Below are 10,202 nucleotides of genomic sequence, written 5' to 3' on the forward strand. Positions count from 1 at the left end.
CTACAAGGGAGCTCCCATAAGATTGTCAGTTGATTTCTCAACAGAAACTTTGAAGGTCAAAAGGGACAGGCACAAAATATTCAGAGTGATGAAAAGCAAGGACCTAAAACAAAGATTATACTACCCAGCAAAGCTGTTATTTAGAATCTAAGGACAGATAAAGAGCTTCCCAGAGAAGGAAAAGCTAAATGATTTCAACACTACCAAGCCAGTATTACAAGAAATGTTAAAGGGTCTTCTAGGAGAAGGAGGAGAAGGTTAAAAAGAAAAGGAAGAAGAAAAAGAAGGAGGAGGTAAAAAATATGAATAACAAAATGGCAATAACTACATATCTATCAACAATTACTTTAAATGAAAATGGATTAAGTGTTCCAATCAAAAGACACAGAGTGGCTAGATGGATAATAAAACAATGCCCTTACATATGTTGTCTACACAAGATTCACTTCAGATCAAAAGGCACACAGAGACTAAAAGTAAAGGGATGGAAAAAGATTTCATGAAAATGGGATTTTTTTTTAAAGCTGGGGTAGCAATACTTATGTCAGACAAAATAGACTTTAAAACAAAGGCTGTAACAAGAGACAAAGAAGGACCCAGCAATCTCACTTCTGCATATTTATTGAAGAAACTCAAACACTAATTTCAAAAGCCATATGTGTTTCTGTGTTCATTGCAGCATTATCTACAATAGCTAAGATATGGAGGCAACCTACATGTCTATCAGTAGATGAGTGGATAAATAAGTGGTACACAAATACAATGGAATATGACTCAGCCATACAAAAAATGAAATCTTGCCATTTGCAACAACATGGATAGACCTAGAGAGTATTGTGCAGAGTGAAATATATAAGTCAGACAGAGAAAGACAAATGCCATATGATTTCACTTATATATGGAATCTTAAAAAATGGACAAAAAAACAGAAGTGAACTCATAGATACAGTGTGAATTTTGATGTTTGCTAGATGGGAGGCACTGGGAGAGGGGTGGAAAGGTGAGGGGATTAAGAACTACAAGTTGGTAGTAACAGAAGAGTCATGGGTGTGTAAAGTGCAGCATAGTCAATAATATTCTAACAACCATGCATGGTGTTAGGTGGGTGGCTACTAGATTCATTGGGGTGATCACTTTTTAAGTTATATAAATGTCTAATCAGTATGTTGTAAAAAATGTTCATACTTTATTATTTCATTTTTATAAAACTATAGACACAGCAAACTGATCTCTAGTGACAGAAAGTTCAGTATGTTTGCAGATGATGGAGTGGTGGTGGGAGGGAAGGAAAAGTGGGAATGATTGCAAAGGAACACTAGAAAGCTTTTGGGGGTGATGAGTATGTTATTATCTTAACTGGGGGATGCTTGCATATATCAAAACTTATCAAATTGTAGACTTTAAATGTGTGTAGTTTATTGTATGTCAATTTTAACTCAGTGAAGATATTTAAAATAAAAAAAGAATGGAATAGGCACATAAGAGTGTCAACTTAGTTTTTCCTAGGCCAAGTTCTCTCTATTATATTGAAAGGACCCACTCTGTTTCAAAGGTAGAAGCTTCTGTAAGTAAGCTACTAAACTTCAGTAGAGCTCCAGGAATTCAAACTGCATCACCCCCATGGCAATCCTGGAACTAATTCATTACTCGTCACTCATCAACCCTGGGCCTTCATCAGACCCCTATAAATACAATTTTTTCCCTATAAACACAACTTTAGCTGATTAAAATAAAAACAAAGTACCAGAGATACTATAATGAAACAGGTGCAAAAATAGCTGGTGGAATTAAAAATTCCAAATTCCAAATTTCTGGAGAGTGATTAAGCAATAAACAATTATCTATTGGACTATTTATTTATACTTCTTGAGTCATTTCATTTAGAGTTCATCCCAACTAACTCCAATGAAATTATGTTATTTATAAAATACAATCATCACAGCCCCAATTATACAGTGAAATCTGGAAATAGGCTAAAAAAGTTATGGTCCATCAATAGATTTGAATACTGTGCTTGTTCACCTAAAAAAAAACAAAACAAAACTCCTAATGACCAGGCACTAAGCTAGATTTGTGGGAATGCAAGCATAAATATGACATATTTCCTCCCACAAGGCCCATGACCTGGTCAAGGGCATCCAACTATCTGAGTTCAGACCCTGCTCCACTAGTTTCTAACCTAACACCCTGGTGAAAGTTACCTATGTCCTCTGAGACTCAGTTTTCTCTTGTGCAAAATAAAAATAAGAATAGTAACCACCTAATAGGTAAGTGATGATAATTAAATAAGTTAATGTCTGTTAAGACTAATGCCTAGCACATTATAATACAATATAAATATTATAATAGTACATGTAATTGTAGAATGAGCACATAAAAGGGATTAATTCTGCCTTGGAGATGGTCTAGGAAGAGCTCACACTGATCTGTGTAGTAAGAGTCTTGACAGGAGCTTAAGGTTTCTCCAATAGTGAGGGAAGAGTGAGCAAGAAAACTTCAAGCAGTACTGCCTGGGTTATACATGTAATACTCCTTTGGGATTTTCCAAGAGAGGTCCAAAATTATTTTGAATTACTTTTGTATGCTGGAATGATGTTTTTAAAATCAAATGTGACACCATGCTAACTTTTATTGGCAAGAAAACCAAAGAGGAGAAAATAGCGTATCCATCCTGACCCCCAGGACCCTTCCATCCAACCCAGTAAAAGAAGTGACCTAAAAGGCATGTCAGTTACCCCTTTCTGGGCACACCATCGTCTAAGGCATTGTGTAGGAAGCATTGCTTTTACTCTCGTTCTGCTAGATGAGTTACTGGCAGGTGTTTCTCATGACACAAGCAGCCACATCTGTACTGTCTTGTTCTAGGTTCATACCTGTTTACTTGTTGTGAGTTAGACTCTGGATGGGTGTCAACATTGTAAGGCAATGTTAATAAAAGTGAGATACACATGAATTTCATTGTGTTGTTCCTAGACCTTTTCTAATCTGCTCCTCTGAGCACATTAATGAACCCACACTTTCCCACCGTACTTGAAGTTGGGTGTGGCTCCCAACATCAATGAAATATGAACAAAAATTGTGTGTCACCTCCTGATGGAAGTTTTAAGAGCCTCTTACCATGTTCTTTTTCTTCTATAACAGTGATGAGATCTGTCCATTTATCCTGCTTTATGTATGTAATATGAGGGACAAATGAGTTCTGGTAGGTTAAGCCACTGAGATTTGGGAATTGTTCATTAGGGCATCCTGACTAGAATAAGTGTCAAAAATGGAAATGAATATATAAATAATATGAAGAAATAAAAACAGAAGATCAAATTTTCACACTATATAAAATGTCAATTCACGTTAACAAAGAGGTAAGAGCTACACAGAGTTATTTTTTTTCTTTATCAAATTCTTTGAATTCCTCATAAAAGAAACTTCTAGTTCCTTTGGTTAAGAAGGTGGATGAATGTAGAATGGTGCTTATTGTTGACTAATTGATGACATGTATAAAGCAGAAGCAAATGAACTAATTATTGCAATGATACTGCTTTCTACCCCTTCCCATCTTCCTAGCTACACTTGTTGGAGAAGTACAGATTGGGTTCCTCTCTTGAGCCAGCAAACTGAAATGAAGGTGAACAGTGATTTTTCTATGCAATTACAAAGACAAGTTGAAAGGACCTTAAAAACATCTTTACCGAGCCTTCATTTGATACATAATTTTAATATCCTAACTGTTTTCTGAGGGTGCTTTCCCTGTAATTTAGCACAGTAACCTCTAGCTGGCTGCATTTTAGAACCACTCAGAGTAGGTCAAGGCCCAACCCAGCAGATCAAATAAATCAGATTTCTTTGGGCGTGGCTACCAATGTATTTTGGATGTTTCCCTGGTGGTTCCACCTGTATGTAGCCGGGACTGAGAACTACCAGTAGAGCAGAATTTCTTAACCTAGTGGTGCCCCTAAACCAGGAATCACCTGGAGGATGAGGGTTTAAAAACCCATGCCTGCTTCCCACTGCAGACTTTCTGGTGTACTTGGTCTGGGGTGAGACCTGAGCATCAGAATTTTGCAGCACCATTTGGGAGCTATAGTCTCAACTAGATTTAAGAACCCAAGGTCTAGTCAAACAGACATGGGTACAGATGCAGACTCTACCACTCTGTGTGGTTGCAGGCACGGTCCTTCCCTTCTGTGGAGTTCTGTTTTCTCATTCTGTAAAATGGAAATAACAAGGTGGCTGTGAAGACTGACTGAGACAGTGAGTTAGCACAGAGCCTCTCATATGATAGATACTTCTCCAAAAACCAAGTTTGTATCATCTCATTTCTTATCTCTCAATAATCCTAAAAATCAAGGTTACTGTCCTGAACTGATAGCTAGATTACACAGTAATAAGTGACATTTATGGAGGCTTTACCGAGCAGACACTTGCAGCCACCCTGCCCACTCCATTAGCCACCCTGCCCTAGGTGAGCAGAGAGGCCGCTTTGTGCTGGTGAACTGGCCCATCTGTGGGACACATTTGGGTTTGTCAGGTGGACCTGGGCTCAGCTCAGCTCATCTGCTTCTGTCCTGGAGCTTAATAGACTAAACTGTGCCTTGAATTTCATTGACTTCATTTTTTTTCAAGGTTGTAGAATAGCCTCAACCGACCGATCTGACTAGAATCTTTTTCTCAATGTTTTCTGGAAAAGCAACGTTCCCCCACCACTGTCTCTTTATTAATATGGTGTCTTTTCTAAAGGGAGTGTGGCCTGCTAAATCCTCACATAACTCCTGACACAAAAGAATGAATTCAGGCACAGGGGACATTACTTGTTTTTGCTGCCTAAGGCACTTCCACACCTTATATTTTGACCCAATATGTGAAGAAAAGTATAAAACCACAGGTCTAGATTCGGCACCTAGCACCCTCAATGTGACCACAGGTGAATTTTGTCTACTTAAAATGTGTGCTCACACTGAGGAGGGTCCCTCTGTGTGCCATCCCAGATCTCCACCCTCCTCCAGCCCCAAGTGGGGTGGCCAAGGATGGGGAGACAGGGTGTTTGGTCCACCTCCTCTCATTTCCATGACCTCCTCCCCCTTTGTTTAGAGAACTGCTACATAAGGTGACATGAAAGCAGATTTAAACAACTTCCATAGTCCCATTCAGCTGGAATGAGGCCCCTAAGTTGATCCTCTGTAGGAATCCTGGAGCAGCTTTGCTAAGGCAGACTTTGCCCCTGTGCCTATGAGCTTCAGGGTAGTAGTGCCACCTGTTCTGGCAATTTTGACACCCCAGGAAAGCAGAGGGATTTTTTGGTGTGAAAAGCCACCATTTTCTTCAAAGGAGACATCTCCAGTCACTTCTTGCCTGTTGGCTTCACCTCCATCCTGAAGGAGATCAATCTCAGACCATAATGATTAAAGCAAAAATCCCTAAAATAACAAGGTAACATCTTGTTAAAAATCCCCAAAGTAACATCTTTCCCCTGAGAACACAGTCCTCAAAAGCCAAGTTCAAACTGAATTGAATTCTCAGAGCCACTAAAGATCCAGCCTCAGTTTACCTTGACCCACTTAGGGGAGGAGACAGAACTAAACAGACCTGTTTAAAATGAATTTGGTCAAAAGGCATGTACATTTTTAGTTTCCTTAGAAAATTCCAAATTGTTTTCCATAATGGTTGTACCAAACCATTGGTACAACCGATCCAGTACTCTGCAGTCCCAATGAACTTGGGTCCCCTTTTTCCCACAACCTCTCCAGCATTTATTGTTTGTTGCTTTGTTTATGATGGCCATTCTGACTGGAGTAAAGTGGTATCTCATTGTGGTTTTAATTTGCATCTCTCTGATAGCTAGCAATATTGAGCATCTTTTCATGTGTCTCTGGATCCTCTGTATGTCCTCCTTGGAGAAGTGTCTGTTCAAGTCCTTTGCCCATTTTTTAATTGGGTTGCTTGTCTTCTTAGTGTGTAGTCGTGCAAGTCCCATGCCTTTTGACCCAGCATTTCCACTGCTAGGATCATATCCTAAGAATCCTGAAATACCAATCCAAAAGAACGCATGCACACCAATGTTCATAGCAGCACAATTTACAATAGCCAAGAGTTGGAAGCAACCTAGGTGCCCATCAGTAAATGAATGGACCAAAAAACTATGGTACATTTACACAATGGAATTCTATGCAGCAGAAAGAAAGAAGCTCCTACCCTTTGCAACAGCATGGATGGAACTGGAAAGCATTATGCTGAGTGAAATAAGCCTGGTAGTGAAAGACAAATACCATATGATCTCACCTTTAACAAGAACTTAAACAACAAAACAAACAACCAAGCAAAATATGACCAAAGACACCGAAATACAGAACAGGCTGACAGGGACCAGAGGGGAGAGAATTTCAGGGGAAAAGGGGAAAGGTTCACAGGAACAAGTATAAAGGACACATGGACAAAAACTAAGGCAGACGGGGGGTGGGGGGAATGGGAGGGAGGTGGGGAGCACTGGGAGGGTGGGTTGGGATGGAAGTATAAGACAGAAAACTGTACTTGAACAATAATTAAATAAATTTAAAAAATAAAATGAATCTGGGACTCTGTACTCAAGGCAAAGATGCCCCACAAAGCAGCCAGTGACTGGTTTGGAGGTTACTAACTCTCGGCCTGGGAGACCAGAGGGGTGGTGAACTGCTCCCGTGGTGGTCAAGGCCAGGGCTGGGGCTGGACGGTGGCAGTGGCACTGGCACAAGCACATGGCTGGTTCTGGGAATGCGAGGTGCGCTGCCTCATTGCCTGGCAACGTCAAAGACCTCACTCTTAGGAGTCTTAGGAGTCTTAGTACCTGCCTGTGGTGAGTGCATTACTCTAGCATTTTTTAAAAAACGTAATGTGGACTTTAGATAACTGCTGCAGGTGGCAATACAGCAACAGGGCACATATTGTGGGATCAGAACACTGCCTCCTCCTCTGCATTTGAAATCACATATCTCCTTCTGGGGCAGGAGTGCACCCCTTGCATGCCAGGGCAGGTGGCCCGCCCAGCAGGCTGCTTTGCACTCACTAAGGAGGGCTGGTTTGTTTCTAGCTTCCTCAGCCTAGTTCTTCTCTGATAGTTGCAGTGAGACAAAAGCTAAGGGAACTTCTCCCTGGCCTCTGTGGACCATAAATTAATGCATTATGGCTTTGCAGGAACCTGGCTGTGAGCCATGAAGGCAGGGGGTCTCTTCCTCGTACGCAACCTCACAGTACCCTGAAAAAATTACTAGGCCCTCCCAAAATGCCTTTTGGATCCAGTACTCTCATTTCCTCTGTGTGTGTGAGTGTGTGTTTAGTAGGACATTAAAATGTAAGGAATAGAGAGACTAAGCAACCTGAAAGACACATTGCTTAGCATAAACTTACACATAGCAGAATAATAAGCACATTGAAATGCCAATACCTACAGTTTGCATATGTATTCATGGCTTCACAAAATGCTTTTACACACATCATTCCTTTAATATATCTAGGATTTGTGGGCCTGAATATAGTGCCTGCTTCCCATTAGTCGCTCTTTCTCAAACTTGTCCACAACTCCCTTGCTCAGGTCTTCTGGCCGCTTGGCTGCTCCCCAAGCCATAAACGGCTCTTACTGAGAGCCTCTCAGAAGCTCCTGCCCACCCTCAGATTCCCCTGACGGGATCTCTGGGAGACACTGAAGCAGACCCTGAGCTATCTCCGAGGAAGAAGGAAGGGGCTGACAGAAAGAAGCAGGTGTCTGAAACCTCACATCTCCCCTCTGCCTTCAATCTGTACACCTCTCTCCACTTAGGCCCCATGATTATTGGCTTGATCTAAATAGTCCAAGAATTTTAATTAATAATACACATGATAACAATAATTTATTGAACACGACCATATGCCAGGTATTTTCTCCTTTAATGCAACAATGCTAGGCTTCTTATGGAGGAAGCAAAGCTTAGGTCATTTATAGGTGGTAAGGGTGGAGCAAGAGGTTCAGACCCTGGGTATTGTGGCCCAAAGCTCATGCTCCAAAGCACATGATCCTTCTGCACCATTTATCCTCCGCCCCTGGCTCAGTGTAGAAATCCCCCAATAGCATTTCTGAATAGCCCTGGAAACACACCTTTGGTAATCTGTTCCCAACTGTGCACCATTTGGGGCCATCTGCAAAGTGCAGTTTTGTGTTCCATTTGTCCATTCATTCAGCAAACACATAGTGAGTACCCAGTCCTCTGGACTACTCTGCCAGACTCTGGACAAGAGTCAGATGAAACCTGGTTCCTGCCCTTAAGGGAAAGAGACACATATATATGCATATATGTTTGGAATAGCATTCTAGACAAGACAGGAACAGGGCTGAGTGCCATGGGGCCCAGGAAGGTGTGGTGGCTCTGCTGGTGTCTGGCTCAGCTGTGATATTGATACAGAGTGCAGCCAGGGGGGCGGGGGGGGGCAGAAAAGATTTGGAATGGTGTCCAGAACTCAAAGTGTACAGGAATATTGGAGGAAATATTAACATGTCCTCACCGCCCACCCCCCTCTCCCGCCAAGGTGTCAGTTGGGGGAAGGGATGAATGGAGCAGGGCCATTGAGAGCTGTTTTGCATAGCAACAGTTTTACACCTAACCTCTGGAATGGTCATTTAACATATCTATAACCTTTAACTGGTTTCATAGATATGTTAAATAGCTGTGGCCAAGTTTTGGGCCAGGGAGAAGTGAGTGGCTGCTACCCAGGCTGGAATCGGGGTCTGCTTCTCAGAGAAAGGGCCTGTGAGAGAGGTATGTGGCTTTAGCAGAGTGAGGACCCCGTCTTGGCCAGGTGAGGGGGAGAGCCACGCTGTTTTGGAAAGATGTAGACCCCTGTAGCCATTAGGAGGGAGAGCCATGCGGTTTCAGCAGAGTGCAGACCCCCTCTTGGCCAGGTGAAAGGGAAGACCACGCAGCTTTGCCAGAATGGAGATCCCTGCAGCTAGGTGAAGAAGAAAGACGTGCGCTTTTGGTGGAGTGCGACTTTGGTAGAAGAGGCCCATGCGGCTTTGGGGTCCTCCCTTTGGCCAAGTGGCCTGGAAAGCAGGAGAGACTTTGACTGGAACTTGGGACAAAGAACTCTTGCCAGTGGAAGGTGCCGCATGACTTTGGATTATTTGGAGATCCTGCCTAGACAGACGACACAGCCCACAGTGCCAGCAACCTGAAAAATGGACGTGTGCTCTTTTCCTGATTTACAGTACCTGGAGTTGGGACAGTGGGAGAAGGGAGCGCTGTGTGTGGGTGTGTGCAGGTGTATACCCTTAAAGACTTTAATATTTTAAGGAAGGTATTAGGCCTGAATAGCATTAAATAAACATTTTGTTTCCTTTTCACAAATCTCTGGCATTGAGAGATGTCTTTCCAATTGGCGGCGGACAGAAGAGCCCAATAGATATTAGTATACCATCCTTGGGAGGGGCCCCTGTTTTCTGTAGCAGTTTTTGACATCTCTGGGTGGGCCAACTATTGCCCCCCCGCCCTTGGACCCTTGTTCGGTAACAATATCACAGAGGAGATGAGAAGCTCAGCCCTCTGTTTTTGGGAACTGCCCTGCCTGGTTTCAGGAGGTGTAAACCCTCCATGGCTAAGGCTGAGTGAGCGACCTGTGGACCATAAGCCACTAAGGAGACAAAGCTTATCTTCCTGGCAGGAGCACTGCTTCTGCTCCTTTTTTCAGAACTGGCCCCCAATGCTTGATCAGTTAGCCAATGACAGTTAAGATTCCCCAAGGGGGAACAACCTAAGACAGGCATGATCACGTGGAGGCCCCAGGGAAGAATTTGGGGGGCTATGGAGAAAGGGGATGATAGACCGTTGGCCCTCGGCTTTCACAAAGCCTGAGTCCTCAGTCTGTGAGAAGTCTCCTAAACTTCTTGGCTATCTTGCCTCCTCTGCCTGACTTAAGCCTGAAACAATGAGAGAGGGCAGTGCAGGCCCGTGCTGGAAAGGGCAGGCTCCCTGGGTGACCAGGCCTGAGAAAGGATATGTAAAATCTTGTGAAGCCTGCTTTGCTAAGAATGCTGTTAGTTAAATGATAAAGGCCCAAGCAGGAAATGAATTAGTTTCCTAAAGTTTTGTAGCCCTTTAGCTGATAGATCCTGACTCAGAATAGGCCCTCATAGTCCTTTGTATGCTATCTACTGTTTGATCCTTACTGCCTGACAATAATTAATAAACTGTACCTGTATTCCTGAG

Source organism: Sturnira hondurensis, unplaced genomic scaffold (assembly GCF_014824575.4).
Source record: "Sturnira hondurensis isolate 20B ecotype Veracruz unplaced genomic scaffold, ASM1482457v3 Scaffold0006713, whole genome shotgun sequence".
Lineage (NCBI taxonomy): Eukaryota > Metazoa > Chordata > Mammalia > Chiroptera > Phyllostomidae > Sturnira > Sturnira hondurensis.